Source organism: Epargyreus clarus, unplaced genomic scaffold, assembly GCF_041222505.1.
Source record: "Epargyreus clarus isolate Ecla_fem2 unplaced genomic scaffold, WU_Ecla_fem_2.2 ptg000001l, whole genome shotgun sequence".
Classification (NCBI taxonomy): Eukaryota; Metazoa; Arthropoda; class Insecta; order Lepidoptera; family Hesperiidae; genus Epargyreus; species Epargyreus clarus.
In genome coordinates, this window is record NW_027332209.1 from 1809087 (window position 1) to 1834474 (window position 25388).

The 25388-nt window shown below is 34.8% G+C and overlaps 1 protein-coding gene across 2 annotated transcripts in view; it reads left to right on the forward strand.

Annotated features, from left to right (window-relative positions):
* The window catches only part of Con (leucine rich repeat protein connectin), a 292778-nt gene that overhangs the window by 53962 nt on the left and 213428 nt on the right, over positions 1–25388 (forward strand). The gene's annotated exons all lie outside the window — the stretch shown is intronic.

Below are 25388 nucleotides of genomic sequence, written 5' to 3' on the forward strand. Positions count from 1 at the left end.
ACGCGTAGAATATTCAGAAACGTAACGTAAAATATAATTAGGAGATTTCTCTCCCAATTGCCTTTAGAGCCTATTAAACTTATATGACGCACGTAGGAAATTATTCTTGGAATTTAATTATAATATGGAGCAATCTCGGTCTCTTAATATGTTATATATGTATAATATATACGATATTGGTACTCAGATATTCGCTTTGTAGTAAACCATCCGGCAAATCATTGGAGTTCGATTAATTTATTAATCACTTATCCCATTTGTGGCATTTCATTGAATATATTCCGTTTAATTGAAACTCCATGGGTAATTTAAGAATTCCACAAACAGATTATGTTTCTATTAAAGGTATGAAATTTCTAATTGACGCACGTTTCGCGGTTTGTGTAAATTGCAATCAAAATAAATTATTAAAATGTGCCTAAAATTGGAATAACGGAATAACGCTTTCTACACTCACAGCCCCACACTAGGATTCCCTGTGTCGTGGGTGCCATGGACACACACATAGACAAACACACAAACACGCAGACCAAGAAACAGAAATCTTAATTCATCATTTAGACATCTGTCTGGCCGGGGATCGAACTCGGGACCCTTTGCGCGTCAGACCGGTAAGGTGGCCGCTCCGCCACGCGGGTCGTCATTTTCGAGACAAAATTCACAACAATGTACAAAATTCACCAATAGAAAAGCCACATCTTGGAGTTGGTTGCTAGTGGTTGGAAGAATAAGTATGCAGTCCTGATGATAAGTGGCAATTGCCGCCCATGTAAAATGGTCATTAACTTCAGTTAATATCAGAGTCCTTCATAGGTTTTAGGCTCAGCCCCCCCTTATACCCCTGATGATTAAGTCTTAGCGCACCTTTCAAACTAGAAAACAGCAGCGTTTAACACTGCTATTATAAAACAGAAATGATACTAATCCGTATTTTAAGTGTGGGAAAATACCTAGCATTAGGAATTCCCGCAGAACAATAAGGAAAAATATAAATATATTACTAATACGTATATACCGAAATTATAACAAATTTCTAAACTACACCTTTTTACCACGTTATTAGTAGAATTTATTTATAAGTATATAAGCCGTTCAGCCCATCCATCTTACACCGCTAAGTAATTTATGCTATGCCAAAAATAATGAGATTACCGTCAAAGGAGACAAATTATTCCGCCCTCAACAACCACTTACCTCGATTTACGTCCCACAACCCTCACGTTAAATAGCTATAATATTATAATGCGGTACAATTTAATAGTATAATATATGCTATATAGTTACAACATATGCATAAAGTTATAATTATGTTCAACACTAAGTAATAAATGAAGGTGGTAGAACACTTTGTGGTTCGACTCCGGCGGCACCACCGCCACACCTATTTCTACCTAATAACAGTAGTGTTAGGCGCTGCTGTGTTCCGGTTTGAAGAGTGTGGTAAGGGAGACAGACTTTTCCGAGGTGTTCCAGCTTAGTCCTCAGGGGTAGCGGCGCGTCTGTGGCCGACCTCTGGTGGGAATATCTAATCCTATCTGGGGTTGATTACAGATGTCCATGGGCGGCAGTAGTCACTTACCATCAGGTGGACTGTATGCTCGTCTGCTACTCACATATTATAAAAAAAGAAAAACAATCCACGTGTGCGAAGTGGTCTTCATATCGATTCGACAGGCAGCTCCAGCTTCATTCCGCGGTTAAACAGACATGGATCATCAACGCATTATTGTCCCACTGCTGAGCTTAGCCTCTTCCCGCGTTGAACGCGCTGACCAAGTGCGAATTAGTATAATTTTTTTTTGAATACAGTCGTCTGGGGTTTAAATCTCAGACCCCTGATTGAACGGCCGAGGCCTAAATCTAGATACCCATGTAAACCATAAAATAATTAGGATTTTTTTTATAAAATAGGAGTAGCAGACGAGCATGTAGTCCTCAACCATCATCCCCAGATAGGATTAGATTATACTACCTGAGGTCGGCCACAGATGCGTCGCTATCCCTGAGGACTAAGTTGGAACGCCTCGGAAAAGTATGTCTCCCTTACCACACCCTTCAAAACGGAACACAGCAGCGCCTAACACTGCTGTTATTAGGCAGAAATAGGTGTGGCGGTGGTGCCGACGGACTCAAAAAACAAAGGTTCTACCACCTTATAATTCCTGCGGATAAATGAAAAAACCCTGTTACATGAACGTAAGTGAACTAATGACATTATAATAAAATACACGATATACTCGTATCTTAGCGGGTATAGTCGGAACAAAAAATCTGGTAAACATGTTTTCGTAAACAGGATGTTAATAAATAAATCATGTTCGGGTTAGTTTTCCGTAGAATATCCAAAGACGAAATGCATCCTCATTTCGAAATTATTTCCTTTCCTAATGATAATTAATATAAAATAAAACAAGTTTACATTCAAAAGGTATTTGTACATTATGGTAAGGTATAAAGTTTGAGGATCTGCTGAATATTAACTTCTTTTTTAAGTCATTAAAAATATGCTTTGGAGAAAAAATAGGCTTCGGAAAACTACATTTGTATTAGAATATATTAGATTAGATGTATATTTGAAATAATTGTCACTTGATTTAACGGTGAAGTAAATCATCGTGATAAAATACCTCATACCTGAGAGATCTTAAAAAAAAACTCAAAGGTATGAGAAGTCTACCAAACGTATTTGGCCAATGCGGTAGACTAATACCTAATACTTCTCATTCTCTAGGGAGACTATGCCAGCCCATGTCCAGCACTGGGACAACAATAATCGGACTTATTGCACTGTATTACAATAACAATGTTATATGAAAAAGCCCTAAACATTAAAGCTCGTTATTGATACCAAAGATCGCAGTTTCACAATTTCAAATCGATCTTTGGTAGGATAGATAGATTTTATTAATAATTTGCATAAGTTGTTGGAATTAAGTCAGCATGAAATTAATAACTTCGTACAAAAAGTTTACTGTAACAATATTTTTGGTACATACGTAGGTACTTAAGGCTAAAATATGATAATGAAATTAATATAACGTACGTCGGTAGGTACATATGACTAATAATATTGAATATGAAATCAATTAAATATTATCCTTAAAGTTTATGTTATGAATAATTTTAATTGTAAATACAATTTATATCGTCGTAATTCGTCGTCTTAATTCGTCGTTTGCCTTATTAAACTTTGTTTGAATGCCAAAAAAAAGTATACATAAATATACATAATTCGTTTGTAATTGCTGGATAATTTGTCGATACTTTATTTTATGAAGTCAATTAAAAAATCATGATCATCAACCCAATGTTTAACCCGAACGAACCCTAAAGGGTCCTTTAAAGACGGTTACGTGTCACTGGGCGCTAAGACACACACAAAGTGTACACATATAAAGTATTCCGAACAAATTACTATATTTAGTGTCGACGACGCAAAGGCTGTCTTGCTTCGTTGCTATCACCGGAATACGATTCGTGTGTGTTCAATGCTCATTATATGTGACACACGGTCGGGATGACTGACAAGCAATTTGTTTCTTTTTTTCAATGATGATGTGACACACTAACATTCGTTGAGTGACTTCTGCCGCCCCGATACGTGTAATAAAACAAAGACAAGATTGGACCTCAAACTGAAGTCTGACAGGGGCCACTTAGAAATGTATCTCCAACACGCACATAAGAGACCCTTATGTTTGTAGCTTTGGGTTTTGAATACAAAGTCGAATGAATTAATAATAAATTAGTTACATTAATTTTATTTATTCTATATTTACATATATGATTTTTAATGTTACCGTGTACAAAAATAATTATAAAATAAAATAAATAACTCTAAATAATAACTACAAAGTTATTTAAAATTAAATGAGTTAAATGTATGTGTAGTCTACCAATACACATTTGGCCAACGCGGTGGACTATGGCCTAATCCTTTTCATTATGAGAGGAGACCCGTGCCCAGCACTGGGACAGTAATGGGTTGATGATAATGATGAAATGAGTTAAAATGTAATTCATACATGAAATTTGAATACGATCTTCTGATCTACGAACTGACACTCACTTGTCTTTATTTTATTAAAACATTTTTCCATTTCCTTTGAGTTTTGTTAATATCTTCAATGCTTGCTTTTCAATGGGCTTAGCCGTGTGTCACAGAAGCTACAACCAATGCAGTGGGTATAAACAAGCGTAGTGCGGAGTACACTTCTCGAATTAGCAATATGTGAGCGGTTCGAGTTTAGAGTGGCAACGCAAATGTTATATCTGTTTTGTATTGCTTTTGAACTATAATAAATAGGTTTTCAAATAGATTTTTATTACAGTTAAAAAAATATTAATTCGTGGTATAACTTGCCAGGGTTTTACAGATAAGCCCTCAAGTTTTACGATCCCTCTGCTGGGTTTAAATCCAGAATAAGGTGGATTAAGGCCATAGGCCACCCCTGGTCAAGTGCGAATTGGCAGACTTCTTCTTTGTCATTGCATTCTTGGCAGAGCGGTTGTGGTCATCATGTCTGTCTTTTCTACGGGCCTGATGTATGTCGCCTCACGATGTCACGCCATTTCTCGCGGCTGGCCCATTTTCTGGTGCACTCATGCAATGGGCCGTCCACGGCCGATTTGATTTGGTCAGTCCATCGCGTGGGTGACCTTCCGCATGCTCTGGTGCCTTCTACAGTTCCTTGCACGATGAGACGCTCTATAGCATCGCTATTTCTCCGCGAGACGTGTCCGAAGAACTTCAGAATACGACGTTGTACTAAGTTCGATAGACGCTGTGTGATGCCGAGTTCCTGGAGTATAGAGTCGTTGGTACGGAACTCTTTCCATGAGATTCTAAGCATCCTCCTCCAGCACCACATTTCCAGAGCGTCTATCTTCTTTCGTTCGACTTGTCGTAACGTCCACGTCTCAGCAGCATATAAAAATATGGGGAACACAAGTGGCAGACTTCACACATCTTTAAGAATATTTTTAGTTAAAGTCCCCAGACACTCCGTCACACATCCAAATAAATAATCGAAGCCATGTTAATTAGAAATTATGAAATACTTCAACGGCGAAAGAAAATTGGTGAGGAAACCGATAGTCTTAAAATTACAACGCACATTATAAGTCTTTAGTCATGATAATTAGAGATTATTAAATTCATCAACAGCGAAAGAAAACATAGTGAGGAAACCTGTACTCTCAAATTACAGCGCATATTAAAACTCGAGATTTTATAACCTGTCATAAAATGTCTGAAATAATATTCATCACCTATCGTATACAATACATTTTAATCGTAAATCATTCTTTTTAATACTGGAAAATTATTTTAAAAACTTTGATATATCATCTTTGAGTTTCAGATTCCAATCGCGTTGGCATACAATCGTAAAATTTTCGAGCTAGCTCTGTAAGGTCACGAAAGAAAGGAAAATTGGAGGTAAAGCCGACATCTCCTCCATATTTATATCAGGCTGTCACAAAGAAAACGATGTCGATGAATTAGTAATGACTCCGCAGTTGATATCTGGCTTAGATCCAGAACTACACATGGATAGCACCTAAAGCGTCACTATAAGGGCCTTAACACATTGGCGTTTTGCAAACGTTTTCCTGTGAGAATCTGTCATTGGACGCACTGCGAAATATAAGACTTTTGGATAAATATTGCAATTTATAATGGCAAAAATTTTAACATCTTAATAAAATAAATTTGATTTAATTAATTTATAAAATCGTACATTGTTTTTACTTTGTATAGGTATATTTAAACGTTAATGATCTTTGCGTATTATTTTTCGTAATGCGTAATATGTATAATGCGTAATGAAAATTTTAGTTTTTATTTATTTAATGTACAATTATTAAACAAGAATTTTGGTGTTTGTAACAATTTTTTTCCAATTTAAATGTTAATGTTTGTTTATAAAAATGTAATACTGTTTAGTAAACACGCTATCAATCGTTCATGTGATCGTGGCCTAAAACCCTACAGCTAGGCTTCGGACATCGAACATTCAAACGTGCGCCTTTATGTATCTAGGGAGAAACAGAAAACGTGTCAATGTGCACGCAAGTGTGTTTTTCACGAAATCCACATGAACCCTTCTTAAGGCTTAGGCATACTACAAAATATCATTATACTATAATCATAGTAACATCGAGTTTGATAACCCGCGTGGCGGTTCGGTTACCATACTGGACTGACACGCAGAGGGTTCCGGGTTCGATCCTTGGCCAGGCTACGTCTAATTTTGGATACACTATTATTTTCTGTATCGTGAATGCATACAAAATCGAAAACAAAAAATCCAACTCGGAAGACAAATCTAAATTTATCATTGTAAATACCTGTCTAGCCGAAACAGGAAAACACTACGGTAACTAACTGGACGTGGTCAGACGTATAAAATTCTCGTGTCACAATGTTAGTTACCGTACTCCTCCGAAACGACTTTACCGATTTTCACCAAATTTTATATGCATATTCAGTAGGTCTGAGAATCAGTTACTATCTATTTTTCATACCCCTAAGTGATAAGGTTTGTTCACCGTTAACATTTTTTTATTTATATGGCAACACAACATTTGCCGGGTCAGCTAGTTATAATTATAGATTATAAAGATAGACGAGGATTTTAGTTAGAATGTACCTAAAGTCACAGCCTTCAGACATTGAGCCATTTATCTGTTCCCTTCAGGCGTAAAAAGGCTCCAGTAAATTATTGAAGCTTTCAGCTCTTCGTGGGGTAAATTGGCTTTTAATTGTACTTGTTAAGTTGTAACTAGCGTATTTGTGTTGTATTAGTTACGAGTCGTAAATGTGCCTACATTTACGCGAACTTTGCATTAGGCATTTACATGAGGCGTTTCAAGTAGTCGGTAGCAATGGATCTTCATCTCAATGTTAGTGTAGTACTGCTAGGAGTAATATTAGTACGAGCGTAATATAATACAAGACATTTTAAGATCCCTTTGTGGTTCGAATCCGGTGGCACCACCGCCACACCTATTTTCGTCTAATAACAGCAGTGTTAAGCGCTGCTGTGTTCTGGTTTGAAGTATGTGGTAAGCGAACATACTTTTTCGGGGCGTTCCAGCTTAGTCCTCAGGGATAGCGGCGCATCTGTGGCCGATCTCAGGTAGGAATATCTAATTCTATCTGGGGTTGATTACAGATGTCCATGGGCGGCAGTAGCCACTTACCATCAGGTGGACTGCATGCTCGTTTACTACTCCTATATAATAAAAAAAAAGTGACCAATCCGCTACACGGGTCGTATGTGCGGATAGGCCTTAAGACTTACAATAATTACATTGGAACTTCTCAATTCAATATTGTAGTACTTAACAATATTCCCAGTTCTATAAAGCTCTGCTGTACGCTAAGTACTGATCTCGATTTGCTAATATTTCTGTGAAATGAAAAAAAAATTTCTTTGCCTTTCCGTATCAAGTGAAATAAAATTAAGGACGAGTCGTTTCTGAAATTTGAGTCTTTATTTATTGTAAAGGAGTATGATTAAAATTAAGAAATAATATAAATCTGATTGTAAATTCTCACTTTAGGGAAAGAGTGAATTTAATGTTTAATCTGGGGATCCGAGGTTGAAATATTAGGCACCATTATTTTTTGATGTTATATGCGTATTAGAAATTACCAATCACTTGGTTTAACAGTGAAGGAAAACAACATTAAAACTGATTATTTTGGTTATTTTTTATTTATATTATATAATCTTTTACAAGCACACGATATTACGCAATAATGTACATAAGGGAATTTACGAAATGAAATTTTCAATTTTGAATATCATTCACCGTATTATGGTCCTTTACATTGATTCATTATGAAATGAAACGCAGTCTTAACAGTTACTTCATCAATATCTGAACATCTCGATCAAGGGAAAAAATGCCTCACTATCTACCTCGATCTCAAAAAAGCCTTTGATACAGTGTCACCTTCTATTCTTGTCCAGAAACTTGAAAACATAGGTATTCGGGGTACTCCTCTTAAATTATTTGAAAGTTATTTACATGGACGTAGACAAAGAGTTAAAATAGATAATTATATAAGTGAGGATGCTGAGGTGTTATTAGGGGTACCTCAGGGTAGTTTATTGGGTCCAACCCTGTTTTTAATATATATTAACGAGCTCGCTAATCTACACATTGAAGGAGGTAGGATAATTTCATATGCAGATGATACCGCTCTAATTTTCTCGGGTGACTCGTGGAACTCTGTATTCGAAATCGCTGAAAAGGGACTATCAAATATAGCGAAATGGTTGAAGGCAAATTTACTTACACTTAACATATCTAAGACAAACTACACCTGCTTTTCCATAAATAATAGAACCCAACCGAATAGTGATTATAAACTAAGAATACACAACTGTATTGAAAATGAGTACAATATTTGTAAATGTGACTACCTTGAAAGAGTTTCATCTACAAAATATCTAGGAGTGTACATTGATCAACGCCTAACCTGGCACACCCAAATAGAATTATAATAGAATACGCAAACTCATTTGGACATTTAAGACGCTTCGTCATATAGCTAGTCCAAACCTTCTTAAGCAAATATACCTTGCATTGGCGCAATCTGTACTAAATTATTGTATCCCGGTATGGGGCGGGGCTTCGAAAACTATAATTCTTAAGGTTGAAAGGGCACAACGATGTTTACTCAAAACCATTTATTTGAAACCATTTAGATTCCCTACAAATGAATTATATAACATTTGCGAAGTACTAACTGTGAGAAAATTGTACATTTTAAAATCAATATTACGGGCTCATAAAAGTTTGCATCATGACGATTTAGCAATTGGTAGGAGAAGAGATAATATATTTAAATCTAAACTATTAAAAACAAAATTTGCTCAATGTCAATTTTTAGCACAATCCAAACATTTGTACAACGTAATAAACAAAAAACTAAATATTTGCAAATGCTCTAAATGGGAATGTCGACTCGCTGTTTTTAACTGGATAATTTCGCTGTCTTATGACGATACTGAGTCCCTTATAAAATACACAAAATAAATCTTACACGTACACACACACGCACACGCACGCACACACGCACACACACACACACTTAAACACACACACACACACACACAAACACACATACACACTCACACACACACACCATACTTATTATATAAATTTATAGATATATATTTTATAATATTTATAACATAGATAATTTGTTACTTGATACAGTTTGTTTTTATTTCTTATAACTATATATGATGTCTAGTTATAGAAGAGCGGAGCCGCCTAACACAGACATTTGTTTACTAGGCGGCTCCAAACAACTTATTACGTAAACATATATAAAAAAAAAAAAAAAAAAGAAATCCCAGTTAAAACAAACGTTAATGCACCTTAAAATTTAAGTACTCTGGATAAACATTTCGGTTTCCTGTTAATGCTACATTCATATAACATATGTACTTAAAATTTTAAACCCAAACCATATCTGCAGTTGGCAAATAACCGGGAACGGTAATCTACGGAGCTTTTAAATTAAACGGTAGTACCTACTTTTTATAGGGTTCCGTACCGAAAGAGTAACAATGAAACCGTGTTACTAAGCCTCTTCTGTCTGCCTGTCTGTTTGTTTGTTCATCTGTCCATCTATCACAGGACTTTGTTTTATAATTCGTAATGGATAGACACTTGATTTATTTTTTTAAAATTAACTACTGTGTTTACTACTGTGCCGCTATATCAATATTAAAAAGTTAAAAGAAAATTGGAAATAAATGGGGTCGGCTTATTGAACCACAATAGATAGATAGTTTACATTATCAAATGCATTCACTTTTACAGATGTCATGCTAAAAATACTACAAATAATAATAAATGAAGATTGGGTTCTACGGAACCCGCCTTTCCCAAGTACGACTCGCACTTGGACAATTTTTTATTCTTTTACAAAAATATCGCTTCCTCGTCTCCCGTTTCAAAGTGTATGGATACAAAGGTAGTACAAAATATAACGTGAGATACTGTAGTCGATGTTGATTTTCCATTTTATATCGTATCGAGGAAATGAGGGTTTTTAAGGATGAACGGAGGAGAAAAACCTCATTCGTAGACTAAGGATGCGTTTACACTGGCGATGCTTTCCTCTCACAACCTCTCATCTATTGCCCTGTTTTGGGTGCCATGAACACACACAAATACCAATGCACAAACACCCAGACCCAGGACAGAAATGTAAATAATCACTTACATATTTGTATGCCTGGGAATCGAATATGTTTCGAATTGATGAACTAATCGAATATCAAAACTACAACACAGGTGGTTTGAAGGTGACAGAACCCTTTGTGGTTCGACTCCGGCGGCACCACCGCCACACCTATTTCGGCCATAACAGCAGCGTTAAGTGCTGCTGTGTTCTGGTTTGAAGGGTATGGTAAGGGATACATACAGTTCCGAGGCGTTCCAGCTTAATCCTTAGTGGTAGCGGCGCATCTGTGGCCGACATCAGGTCCTACCTACCCTATATCTAAATCTATTTGGGGTTGATTATAAATATCTATGAGCGGCAGTAGCCACTTACCATCAGGTGGACTGCATGCTCGTTTACTACTTCTATATTATATAATAAAGAAGACAACAAAACTGGGTAATTACACTAAAAACTACCGACTAACAATTCATCCCATTATCACCATCTATTCCGAGGTCCGAATGTAACTTTTACAAGATTCCTCTGTAACAGTCGGAATAAATTTGATAAAACCCGAGCGCACTCGAAACTAGTTTATTTGGATGTTGGAAACCTCCCGTAAACTAATATCTCTGCTCCGTTAAGAAACCCTCAGGAACTTTTTCCATCAACTACGGACTGTAACTGGATGTATTATAACTTTGGACTCGGACTTTGTAATGTTTCTGTTTCATATTTGATCAGTTGTGAAATGGATACATGTCGATTTTTTCAGGTATCCGTAACATTTCGATGAATTTTGATTCATCATCATCATCATTACCCATTACTGTCCCACTGCTGACTACCGCTCTCCTCTCGGAATGAGAAGGGTTAGGCCATAGTCAACCGCTCTGGCCAAGTGTGTACGAGTATTGGTAGACTTCACGTACCTTTGAATTTTTTTTCAAGATTTCTCAAGTGAGCAGGTTTCCTCACGATGTTTTTCCTCAACGTTTTTAAGCAAGTGATCATTTGTTTCTGATACGCACTTGACTTTGAAAAATAAAGAAGTGCGTGTCTGGGATTTAAACCTTGGACCCCTCGATCAACAGGCCGAGTTTCTTAATCAGTAGGCTATCACTGCTTAGGATATAATTTTGATTAACTGACAAAAATGTTTAGGCGTCCATAACATTTAAACTTTTATTTGACTTAATAAAGTGAGTATGGTTTTTAAATTATTTTAAGAGAAAAATTATTACCATTGGTGACATAAAGCATCGGTGTCGGTAACATTTTAATTATTAAAGAATAATAAACAAGCTAAATAAAATCTTTACCAGGTAAGACAAAGATACAAAATTGTTAAGATTTAGTCTATTATATTCAGATCAGAATTTTTTCAGGTGTACGTAACATTTTTTGTTTTTGTTGTACTAAGAGTGGGTAAACAAAGAAAAAAATCTTTAAGGATCATAAACTTGATTATGTATAAGAAAGTATCCAAATTCCAAAGTATGAGTGCCAAAATATGAAACAAAAAAAACATTACCCTCCACAGTGGCTTAAAAATCTGGTAAGAAGATTGTCAGAAATTGGAAACATATATATGAGCGACTAAAAAAGGTTCCATATTATCATTAAATGTACGAGACTGTAAAGTTAACGTTAAGAATAACATTGTAGAGCTCGTTAGACTATGACCACATAACCGTTCCACTTTATCTACACTTTACCGAACTTCACTATACAAGAGGTTTCTTAATTCGTCGGATATGTATTTTAAATCCGTTAACTTGTTTAACCAAGATTCTGTTTAAATATATTTAAATTTGGAGTACTTCTGAATTAGGTTGTATTTTTTTTTACGATTTTTAATACTGGTCTTTACGCTGTTGTATTTTTTTTGAAGCTGTACTGAATACTTCGCCGATTAGGAGAATCCTAAGTCCAGCAGTGGACTTTTAAATTCTGGTGATTCTGAAATGGAATGGTGAGATCAAATTCAAACCTTGAATTATTAACTCATAGTTAAGTAAGTAAGAGGAAGAGACCTATACCCAGCATTGGGTGAATAATGGTTGAAAAAGAAGAAGAAGTTAAATTAGTAACGATAACGCTTTCAAATTAAAATGAACGATTTGCTTATTTAATAGACACGCTGCTATTTTGAATTACAATCTTCATAGATACAAGTTATAATTAGAACTAAAAACCTTTTTATCTAGGAGAAACTGTAGCGTTAAAACTAATTTACCTCACTGCGTGACTCTGTTACTGCTAAAGTTCCCGTTTGTAAGGAGTTTCGTGGTAAGTGGCATTTGATATTACAAAGCGCTCTATTGACACCGATTTCGGGTTCTTTAAGTTATTATTTGAACGGAAAGCGTATAACTCCATCTAGCCGCTTGTGATTGTAAAGGCAATGCAAGATAAAGTGATGCAATATGGTATGCGGTCAGGAGTTGGACGGTAACCGCTAGTTGTTAAATACGCGTTATGTGTTTCGGAGAGAACGTTAAGCTAAAATTTGAGATTGATTGAGTAGCTGGTAAACTTTTGCCTTTATAGGTATATAACAATCCGAAATTCGTATGTCGGTGGGGGAATCGTATCACTTATTACCACTTAGCATTGGATAGTTATGGCGTAATTGTCCAGGCCATCCATAATTGTGGGAATAGGCCCAAATCCAGCCCACCGAGAGAGGCTCAGACGCGGGCAAACGCCGCCGGGACCGCGGACGAGTGCTATTAGTGTACCCATGTTCCCAACACAGGGTTTCCAGAGGTGCACCGTGGAGTTTTAGCCGATAGGAGTCCGGAATACCATATCTGCTGCCTCTACGACTGACAGGAATCCACGCAAAAAAGTCCGAAGTCCAGCCTGCAATGGGGCATAAAATAATGTATTCATCCTTTGACCTACTCAATCAAACGGGTAATTAGACTCCTATATTGCTTTTAATAAAACTTGCAAACTCAAACAGGAAAATGAAACAAAAAACAAAATAGATACATAACAGGATAGTCCAAATATCCTCTAATATTCCGTAGTTAATAGTTATTTTAAATCGATCCGAAAATATTTTAATTAATTTATTTGAATTATTGCATAGTCTTTGCACACGAGATTTCGAATCGAATAACTCGTCTACATAAATAGCCACGTTACAAAAGATGCCACAGAACGTAGAAGACACGGCATACGACAAAAGATTGCATTGTTACAGCATCTATTCATTGGGTTCTTAAGAAAAATATGCTCGGAACGTCGTAATTTACTATCTAGGTAGATACACGCTTTCACAATGTATGACAACGTAGCGTAACCTACATTCGAATAAAGCGAGCTATTTACAGGGAACAATTCTAAAAAATGGGGTTTAAACTCAGCCTGCGAGCTTAATTGCGGACGGGTTTTTCGGCAATTGGATGTTTACGGCACTGTCTGTTTAAATTTGTTTGGTTTATGAATTTGTACCATCGTCAAACCATTATAGTCTCACTGTTGGACATGGGTCTCTCAAAATGGGAAGGATTAGGCCATAGTGACGACCCGCGTGGCGGAGCGGTCACCATGCCGGTCTGACGCGCAGAGGGTCCCGGGTTCGATCCCCGGCCAGACAGATTTCTAAATGATGAGTTTAGACTTCTGTTTCTGGGTCTGGGTGTTTGTATATTTGTCTCTGTATGTGTCCATAGCACCCACGATACAGGGAATCCTAGTGTGGGGCTGTGAGTGTAGAAAGCGTTTTCAGCGTTTTCATTTTCACAGTCCAACGCACTGTTTAAGTAGACTTCATATACCTTTCACATTTTTTTATAAATCTCTCAGGTACCTATGCAAGTAATCATTAATTTCTAATACGCACATAACTTTAAAAAATCAAAGGTGGCTGCTGTGATTTGAACCTCGGACCTCACGATCGAGAGGCCGAGTTTCTTAACCACTAGGCTATAACTGCTTGATAGCATATCATTATCGGTATTTACCAAATGGTAGCGATCAGACTAGTATATTGTATTACAGTAAAAATTTCCTATTTCATCTCTTCGATTTTTGCCACCAATATTAAATCTTTCTTCCACGATCTAACAATCTTTGCTTGTTTCAAAATTATACTCATTTGGACCTCAAAACTCAAACAAACTCCTTATCGCTTCCAGCACGTATTAAAATGATGTAAACACCAGTTAAAAGTTCAAAGTTCGGCTTTACAGCCTTATTTTACTTTGCGTTATTAAATATAAAAGTTTTAGGTCCCATTCGAACAATTCCTTCGGAGTTGGTCATAGGCTTATGTCTCACACCGAGAAATTTACGAATTTTGTTTTCATATATCTTAAGAAGAAAATGAGCGTGCATTACACCTGTGGTTAAGTGGTTACTACAGCCCATGGAATTTTGTAGGCAACATATAGAACGGTACAGAACCTCTGGTAGGACAGAGGACGATCACAGTTGCCACTCCTAAGAGGAATAAGTCGCCTTATATGAAAATTTATTGTCATCCAAACCATTGCACCAGAATACAAGAACTGAAATAATAGAAATAATAGTGTGGCGGTGTTATTTCCTCAGTCGCCCATGGACTTACCACATCAATTGTACACAAATATCATGTCTACAACATCAATATAATCAATCACAGATACGAGTAATACATCAGGTAGGATACCAGTGGTCAGTAACATCGCGATGCTATCCCTGATGACTATGTTGTAACGCCTCGGATAAGTACGTTTACCATACCACATCCTTCTAAACAACTTAAAACTGATGTTATTACGTAGGAAAAAGGTGTAGCGTGAGTCCAGAGTTGAACTACTAATACCACGTTGGTCCTGCTGGCAGGACGTAATTTATTCGCCTCTCGTTAGACATTTCGCGGTCGCACAAGTCACTCGGTAAACCCATACTGTCGTTTCACTTTCTGGAACCGAAACTTTCTTAATTAGACTTTTGTGTTTTGCTCCTAAATGAAATACTAACTTACGCTTAGCAACTTTCAAGTGAAAACTATATTTGTCTGTTTATCGCCGTCTGTGGTGAAAATTTTAATTAGGAAACGACCTAAAAGTTGTTTTACAAAGCGCTTCAGGTTTTCCGGGGCTACAACTATTTTCATATATACTCTAAATTGAATAACTTCTTTGTTTTCTACTAGCTTTGTAAGTATTGTAGCTTTTAGATCACTTTAGCATTACAACCAATATTACAAAGAAGTTTATTGTTGTAAATGAGTAGGGATTTACGAAATAATGAAATTGTATTTAAAATTCGACGAAATGACTTGGCTATTAGTTCCCACAGGCCCAAAAATTACTTTAGCAATTAATGGACACCCATCCAACGTCTGACCGCGCTCCTCTTCACTTGACTTTATACATCAGTTGCAAATTACAGAAACCGCAATGATATGTCTATTTCAAGTTAATATTGGTTTACAACGTACACTCAAAAATAAATCATATGAACGAATATTTTTAGGGGAAATTCAAAAAATATAGACAACTGAACATCCTCCTTGGTTTTTACCCTATGACGAAGGGTAATGTTTTTCTAGGGTGGTATTATTCTTTGGCACACCCTGTCGCCCAAATGGCTTGACGGATTTTAAAATATTGACTTGATGTATTTTAAATTAATATGTCATAAACACAAACATGCACACACGCACACACGCACACACACACAGGTAGTAAGTAAGTGAAGCAAATTGTAATTTTAAATAAATAATATTTGTATTATGCTATGGAAGAGCGAGGCCTACTGTCACAGGTATAAATGTACTTAAAAGGAGGCCCCAACTATGGATTACTGATGTAACTATGTTGATACGAATAAAATGTTTTTCATTTTCATTTTTTTCAAGTAGTTAAGTATTTCTCTTTGCAGTAATTCTCTAGCAGAACATAAAAAAGTGAGTTAATAACTAAATAACACCCAGTGGTAAGGGACACTCAACTTAAAAGTCCTCGATAGTGCTCAAAGCACTTTAAAATATAGTATTAAAACGTGACCATTATTGCATGCAACGAGTCGCTACATTGCTATTAATTTGTTCGGCTCTACGAATGTAGCGTCTCTACATGTAGAAATACAATTTCTATTTTGACTTTAAAGCAAATATTTTGTCGATATTCCTTATTTTATGGATATTCCTTGGATATAAGCAGTGTTAACCGGTTGAATATGAAGGGTGGGATTTTTTTTATAATATAGGAGTAGTAGACGAGCATGCAGTCCACTTGTACCCTTACCATGAGTTTTTACGTATTGACAAATATGATTGTTATGGTTTTGTTTACGTACTGGCCTATACAATTTTCAAATTCTGACACAATCCGCTAGTGGCGCTGATTGGAAGTATGGGCAAATACGTAAACAAATACCAAAACAGTCATATTTGTCAAAACGTAAAAACTCATGGTAAGGGTACTGATGGTAAGTGGGTACTGCCGCTCAACATTGATCTATAACCTGAAGATACGCCACAAGCGGGTAAAACTTGAAACATACAAAATACGTCAAGTGGTGTAAAACGAGTTGAAACGACTCCAGTCGCTCTCGCGCGGCGTAGTAATACACACGAATGTCACTGAACACGTTAAACGTCATTATTTTGAATTTTAAGCCTCAAAATGCCTTCTTGTGCAATGCGTAAATGCAAAAATTATGCTCGAAAAAGAAACAAACTTCATGGAATCACCTATCACACGTAAATGAAGAGAAATTATTAAATTTCGTTTATTTTTCGTGTTCGATCCGCCATGATTACGTGAGTAACCAGAAAGAGACAAAGTATATTTTTGTGAATGAATGTGATAAAGACGCAAAATGCATGGTCATAGATCAACAGAACAGAAGTGACATTTTATTGAATCTGACGATGTTCATATATCGTATGTTATAGTTTAAAATCCCACTGCTTAATTTTTATATTAGTGTGTTTTTAGTCAAAATATAACTTTTTATAGTTTATTTTAATAAAATAAAATCGATATATGGGAAATTCTGTATCCTAATCTCTAAATTTCCTTCGATACCTGTGGTAAATAATAAAAAAATATTACCATAAAATTTATATAGGATAGTATACGGTATTTTAAAATTTCTTTAATTGAATAAATATTTCAATCATTAAGGTCGTATTTCTTCTTTAACCTAAACATAATTTAATAAACAATATTTGTATAGCCAGAAATTAATCCTCAAAAAGACCACGGTAAAATTAGAATCTTATGTATAAAATTCTCATGTCACAATGTTAGTTACTGTACCTACTCCTGCGAAACGGCTTTACTGATTATCACCAAAATTTATATGCATATTCAGTAAGTCTGAGAATTGGCTACTATCTATTTTTCATATCTATTAAGTGATAAGGGTTGTTCACCCTTAACATTTTTTTTATTTATATGGCAACACAATGTTTGCTGGGACAGCTAGTACATTTATAAAATTTACACAACTTTGCAATTAATCGTGTGTAAAATAAAAGTTTGCAGTCGTGTGTAAAATAAAACTGATAATAATAAACATAGATTAGGAAAGATACTTCGCCGCCTTGAAATTGAAATAAGCCACAAACGGCTTATTAGTAAGTTCTTTTTTTGAATTCTTGACAAATAAAAACATTTTTAGAGAAAATTTACGAATAAATAACTAATACTACGTAATTTACATAATAAATAAATAATTATTTCAAATATTTTAGAGACATTTTAGCACGGAGACGTGGCAAAACTTTTTTACGCAACTATTTCAATTCTCAAAACTGGGTACATTTTCTTGTTAGGAGTGAGTAATATTTACTAATCTATGATAATAAATATAAACAATTTTTAAATCGTATATTTTAAACCAGTCGATACATCTGTATAGATACATTCTTACAAATTATATTTTTATATAATAATAATTTATTTAGTTAAACTGTACTATAACATTTCTACGTAAACGACATACTAAAACTATTATCGACAGTTTTGGACATTTTTTACCTTCTGTTCCATTATTTCTTTGTCTTTGACAAGCATGCGGATCAATGGGAAAGCCACCATACGTCCCGTTTTTAACGGGACAGTCCCTTTTTTCGATGCTTCGTGCCGTTGTCTCCGAAATGAACCGTTACCATTGTCAATTAAGTAACAGTAAATAGTATAATTGTAAAAAAAAACATGGGGTGCTCCATTTATCAGTTTTCATAAAGCGCCCCACATTTTTTGCACAATTATACTATTTACTGTTCCTTAAATTATACCTATATTGAAAATTATTTTCTACTTTTTAGTTAATTTTATCATAAAAGCGTGTTTTTTATTATTTTTAACTATATTTTTTCAAGTAAAAAGTATTTGACATAAAAAAAATCAATGTCCCGTTTTGACTGAAGTAATCATTGGTCACTATATTCCATGGTCAATATTTACGTTTGCGTACACTTGAAACGTAAGGTCAAACACTAGTTGTCTTTTTTTATCACATTGTTCTAATAGCTCTGTCCCTTATAGAACATTTGTCTATGTAGTTAAAGGTAAGTAAAATAAAAAACGTGCATGTGTGCTATCAAAGCAGTTTCGCTCAAGTTTTCTCTCAAGTTAGTGGGCGTATAACATGTCTAGTATAAAATGTCATTGCCGCTCAAGGACATCTGTAACTAACCGCAGATAAGATTAGATATTCCTACCTGAGGTCGGCCACATATGCGCCGCTATCCCTGAGGACTAAGCTGGAACGCCTCGGATAAGTATGCATGTAGTAACGTTTATAAATGCCTAAAGTACAAAATTACAATGTACAAGAGCGACAATTATTAGAAATGTTCAATTAATTTCAAAAAAGGCATATAGGTGTACTAAAATAATCCAATTAAAAATTGTACAGTAAAATATCTAAAACTACAAACGGAATACCATTTGAAATGTGAAACACGGAAAATGCTTTTTTGACGAAAAATGGAAAAGATTTTACGCTTCATATTCCGATCGCATTATTCTGTTAACTACATACATTTTAACTTCCTCTAAATACATGTAAATGTGGTAAAACCCTTTGTGGTTGAACTCAGGAAGCACCATCGCTAAATTTACTATTAATCGAATATTATTATTATCTAATCTATTATTATTTATTACTAGCTGACCCGGCAAACGTTGTGTTGCCATATAAATAAAAAAAATGTTAAGGGTTAACAACCCTTACCACTGGGGGGTATGAAAAATAGATAGTAGCCGATTCTCAGATCTACTGAATATGCATATAAAATTTGGTGAAAATCGGTAAAGCCGTTTCAGAGGAGTACGGAAACTAACATTGTGACACGAGAATTTTATATATAAGATATTTATAGTGTCTATCTAACAACAGAAATTTTATGCGATGTTATGTTGCGCTTTGAAGGGTAAGGAATATATTATATTGATCCGTCCCGTTCCAGCCTAGTCACCAGAGGTAGCAGTACACCTGTGGTTGACCTTAGATATTAATCTTGACTTATCCAGGGCTGATTACCAAGCTCATTGTGCGGCATAAGCCACTTACCCTTATAGCGTTGCATGCTTGTTGTTATGAAATAAACATAGATACAAAAATTGTCATTGGAAATAAATGAAAACAGTAACAGTAGTAAATAGCCGTGATAGCCTAGTGGTTAAAAACTCAACCTCTCGATCCAGGGGCCCCAGGTTCAAATCCCAGGCACGCACCGTTGATTTTTCAAAGTTATGTGCGTATTAGAAATTAATTATCTATGGGTATATTATAATAATCTATATAATTATCTATACAGATTTATAAAAATAAAATCTCAAAGGTATGTGAAGTCTACCAATACGCACTTGGCCAGCGCGGTCTTCTATGGCCTAATCCTTCTAATTATGAGAGGAGACCCGTGCCCAGCAGTGGCACAGTAATGGGTTGATGATGATGTTGATGATGAAATGAAAAAAAGCATGCAGCCCTTATTTATAAATATGTCCAAGTGGACAAGTGATGTCAAAGCCTTAAATTTGGTAAAACAAAAAAGAGTTATATGTATATGGTATAATTCATTTCATGTCCTCGTGTACTCATGATCCTGAAATGACATTAGTTTTCCTTATATCCAAAAACCCAAAACTTTTGTATTAAATGACTCAGTATTAACTAATTTAATGATAAAGAGTAGGTAATTGTTTAAGTATAACATAAATTATGAGTGGTACTGGAGGTAATAGTGCTTCTCAACCTGAGTTATCAAAACTTGGAATCCATGACTCAGACTTGAAAAACATATCTCTACGGAAAAGAAAAACGCCTGAAGATGACTTCTCAAGACAACTAAGCGAATTCAAAAAAGAAATAGTGGAGATTCTGCAAGATTTTACTAAAACCCAATCCGATAGTGTAAATAATATAAGACATGATATTTCTTTTATAAAAGAACAACTAATGGACATAAGAACCACTACAGATCGTTTAAATAGTGAAAATATTAACTTGAAACTAAAAATTAAAAATATTACAAGTAATATTGACGATAACCAACAGAAAATAAAAAGTCTAGAAGATGCTATACAACAACTTCAGCCTTCTGCCTCACCAGAAAGCTATCAAATACCATCTAATGATCGAGATGACATAACAGCCGAAGTGCAAGAGCGACTACTACGCAGTAAAAATGTAATTATTACTGGCATATCGGAACCTCATATGACTGATATGAAACAGAAGAGAGAATTTGATAGAGTTGAGGCTAAGAACATATTACGAACGATTTATCCGCAATGCCCAGAACCTGAGAAAATTCTACGATCGGTAAATATGATACAAATAATAAGAAGATCCGTCCTATTAAAGTTTTGTTTCCATCTGCAGAAATAGCTAAAGTGATTCTGAGAAGGAAGACAGATATAAAAGATAAAAATATCAAAATTTACTCTGATCAAACACCAATTCAGTATCAGAATATATTAAACCTCAGAAAACAGTTAAAAAAGCTCACAGAAAATGGAGAAGTCGGCTTAATAATAAAATACGTAAAAGGAAATCCTAAAATTATACAACAACAATCAAAAAACTAAAAGAATCAGAAACTATCTTAAAAAATAAAAATGATTTTGTAACACATAAAGTCTGCAATAACTATTCTGAAATAATGATTAATAATAAAACTGTAAAAATTTTCTACGCAAACATACGGAGTATTGTTAAGTCAGGTAAACTAGATGAGATAAAATGTGTAATAAATTCTTTCAAAACTATTATCCATGTCATAGTGCTAACTGAAACATGGATAAAGAATGAAGAAGAAGCACATAGATTGACACTCCCGAACTACACCCATTACTTCAATTACAGAACTAGCTCACGAGGAGGAGGAGTATCAATTTACGTCCATAACAATTTAAAACATAACCTATTGGATGAACAATCTGAAGATGGGAATCACTTCTTATGGATTCACCTGGACACACTCTCTCTCAACGTTGGAGCTATCTATAAACAACCTTCATCAAACATTAGCAATTTTCTTGAGAATTATAATGAACAGCTTTTAAAACAGAAACGTACACTAATTTTTGGTGACTTCAATTTGAATTTACTTTGCACTGAAAAATCTGTAAATGAATATAAAGAATTACTCAGAGAGAATAAAATTAAAATTTTGAACAAGATTAACAAGAATTATTGCACACGTGAAACGACATCTTCGAAATCAATCATTGACCATATATGCACAAACCTACATGAAAACACATTCCAGATGACTGTTATTGAATCATCCCTCTCCGACCACAAACAAATACATATACCTAGAAATAAATAGACCCTATAAGGAACCAACAAAACGAACACAATATGAATCAATCAATTACACCAATCTGTACAAAAATATCGAAGAGAGCTTTGCAACTTTACGCACGAATAAATATGACGAATTAGAAACCAAACTAATGGAATTGATTATTAAAAACAAATCAAGAAAAACTAAGATATATAATTCACCTAGTAAAGGCTGGATAAACAATGACATCATTACTTTAATAAACAAAAGGAACGAGCTGTGGCACAATCTTAAGCAGACACCTACAAACGAACAACTTAGAAAGGACTTTATTCAACAAAGAAGCAATGTTTACACTAAAATACAATCAGCTAAAAATAAATACTATTACAAACGTTTCGAAAACTGTAGGAAAAACTCTTTAAAAATGTGGCAACTTATCAAAACACTATCTAATAATAAGACTGATAAAATAAATAATCCTATAAAATTATCATCCTCGTCAGGAGTCCTGACGGATACTCAAGATATTTGTGAATGTTTTAACTTATTCTTCTCTAACATAGGAAGTGAACTTGCTAATAAAATACCTAAGAAATTTCGTAATAATCAAATATATAAAACGACACACCAAAAAATTAACAAACAATTAATAAAAATGGAACCTACAACTACCCAGGAAGTACTTAAAATAATTAATAATTTGAACCAAAACACAAGCTCCGGCATAGATGGCATATCATCAAAAGTTATTAAATATATTAAAAATTTTGTTGCAGAACCCTTAGCTGCTTGTTTTAACGAATGTTTAAATCAATGATATTTTCCCGGATCTCTAAAAGTAGCGAAGGTTACCCCTATTTACAAAACTGGAAATAAAATGGATCCTACAAATTATCGACCCATATCTGTGCTCCCAATAATCTCTAAAATACTTGAAAAAATAATACATGCCCGGCTTAATACCTTTTTAACCAATATCAATTTTCTCTACGAAAAACAATACGGTTTCCGACCCAAATCTAACACAATTTCCGCGACTGTTGATCTGGTGACAAACATCAAACTCAATATTGACAAACGAAACATATCACTTGGCATATTTATCGACCTAAAAAAAGCGTTTGACACGGTCAGTCACGAGTTACTTTTGATGAAGTTGCGATCAATTGGAATATCAGGATCAGCATACGATATAATAAAATCATACCTAAGCAACAGATATCAAGTTGTTAAAATAGACACTTATCAAAGCGAGCCTAAATTGATAACCTGTGGAGTACCCCAAGGCTCAATATTAGGCCCATTATTTTTCTTAATATATATCAATAATATATGTGAAATTGGTTTAAAAGGAGAAATCACCTTATATGCCGATGATACAAGCCTGTTCTACCATGGTCATTCCATAGATGTAGTTGTAAATGAGGCACAACATGATTTAGACATACTACATACATGGCTACAATCAAACCTATTAACAATTAATACTCTGAAAACAAACTATATTGTTTTTGCTGCTAAAAACAAGAAAATAGGCAATTACACTCCTTTATCAATAAATGGTGAAATACTATGTAGATTCATGCAAGAAAAATATCTAGGCTTACTTTTGGACAATCAACTCAATTGGAAACCCCATATTGAAAAAATACGTTTTTTTTTTTTTTTTTTTTTTTTATAATATAAGAGTAGCAGACGAGCATGCAGTCCACCTGATGGTAAGTGGCTACTGCCGCCCATGGACATCTGTAATCAACCCCAGATAGGATTAGATATTCCTACCTGAGGTCGGCCACAGATGCGCCGCTACCCCTGAGGACTAAGCTGGAACGCCTCGGAAAAGTCTGTCTCCCTTACCACACCCTTCAAACCGGAACACAGCAGCGCTTAACACTGCTGTTATTAGGTAGAAATAGGTGTGGCGGTGGTGCCGCCGGAGTCGAACCACAAAGGGTTCTACCACCTTTATAAAGCCGTACCGTTAATGATATTAATTTGCTACCACCGTAGCAAATTAATATCATTAACAGGTGCACTTCGAGGCATAACAAGATGTCTCCCTAAACATGTTCGATATGCCATTTACAATTGCCTTGTCAAGCCTCATTTAGATTAATTAATACAAATATGGGGATCAGCTGCAAAAAGCAATTTACAAAAGTTACAAGTGTCACAAAATAAACTTATAAAAACACTCTTCCAATATAATTTTTTAACATCGACAAACAAAATTTATCAAGAAACGCATTTAATGAATCTTTCTCAAATATATAAATACAACACCTGTATTCTTATAAGAAAAATACTAAATAAAGACATACATTCACAAATTACTTTTACTAAAAGAATGGATCATCATAAACGAATAACCAGACAAGCTAATAATATATGCTTAATAAATCCTAGGACTAAACAATACGGTAAAAAGAATATCTTTTTCGACGGAGCCCAGCTCTATAATAAACTGCCTAAAGATATAAAATATGCTAAAACACTACCTACATTTAAAAAACTACTAAAAAGCCACATTTTAAAGAATTTTTCCCTAACCTAAGTATTGTAATCTGGTGAACGTTATTATAATAATAACCTGCACATCGTACTTGATTTTTAGCATACAATAAAACACTTTATATGCATAAATATACATAGACACACACTTAATAATACATACACAAACACCTGGGCGCGCGCACACACACACACACACACACACACGCACACACACACACACACACATGCATATATGCACACATAATCAACATTTACATATGGAATCATCTCTAAAAATACATGTTTAAAAAAAAATAATGAAAAAAAAAAACAATAATACAATAGAAACACTTTAAAATAACGGTATATAATAATAACAATAATACGTAATACATGTATGATAGCGTAGGTTTATATAAATACTCAAATAATCATAATTACCATTCACTATGGTATTAGCCTTAATAAACAAACAATTCATTCACGCTACGCATACCTACGAATCAGTTGCACACTTGACAATTTACTTATTTAGGTACACTCACCCTCTAACTAACAATATCATAATATGTTAATTGGCTCACGAATTTTTTATTATGTAATAATTGTAAGTTTCTCAGTAAGCGATTTTTGTAAAATCTTTGAGAAAATAAATGTCTTAACCGTAACCGTAACCGTAGTATGATGACATAATTTATCCTAAAACATAATAATAATAATACATATTATATATTTGTAGCAGTCAACTAGCTTAATTTGTCATTTGATTAAACGGTCAGCCTCTTGACTAGAGGGTGCCGTTCGACTAGCCTTCTGAATGATATTAAGCCGTCTAATATGACCATTTATTGTCATGGGCCGTCGATACAATAGGGTTAACATATTATTAGAAAAAAAAAGATGTACAGAGATATTTTATCTTTTTTCTCATAATATAAT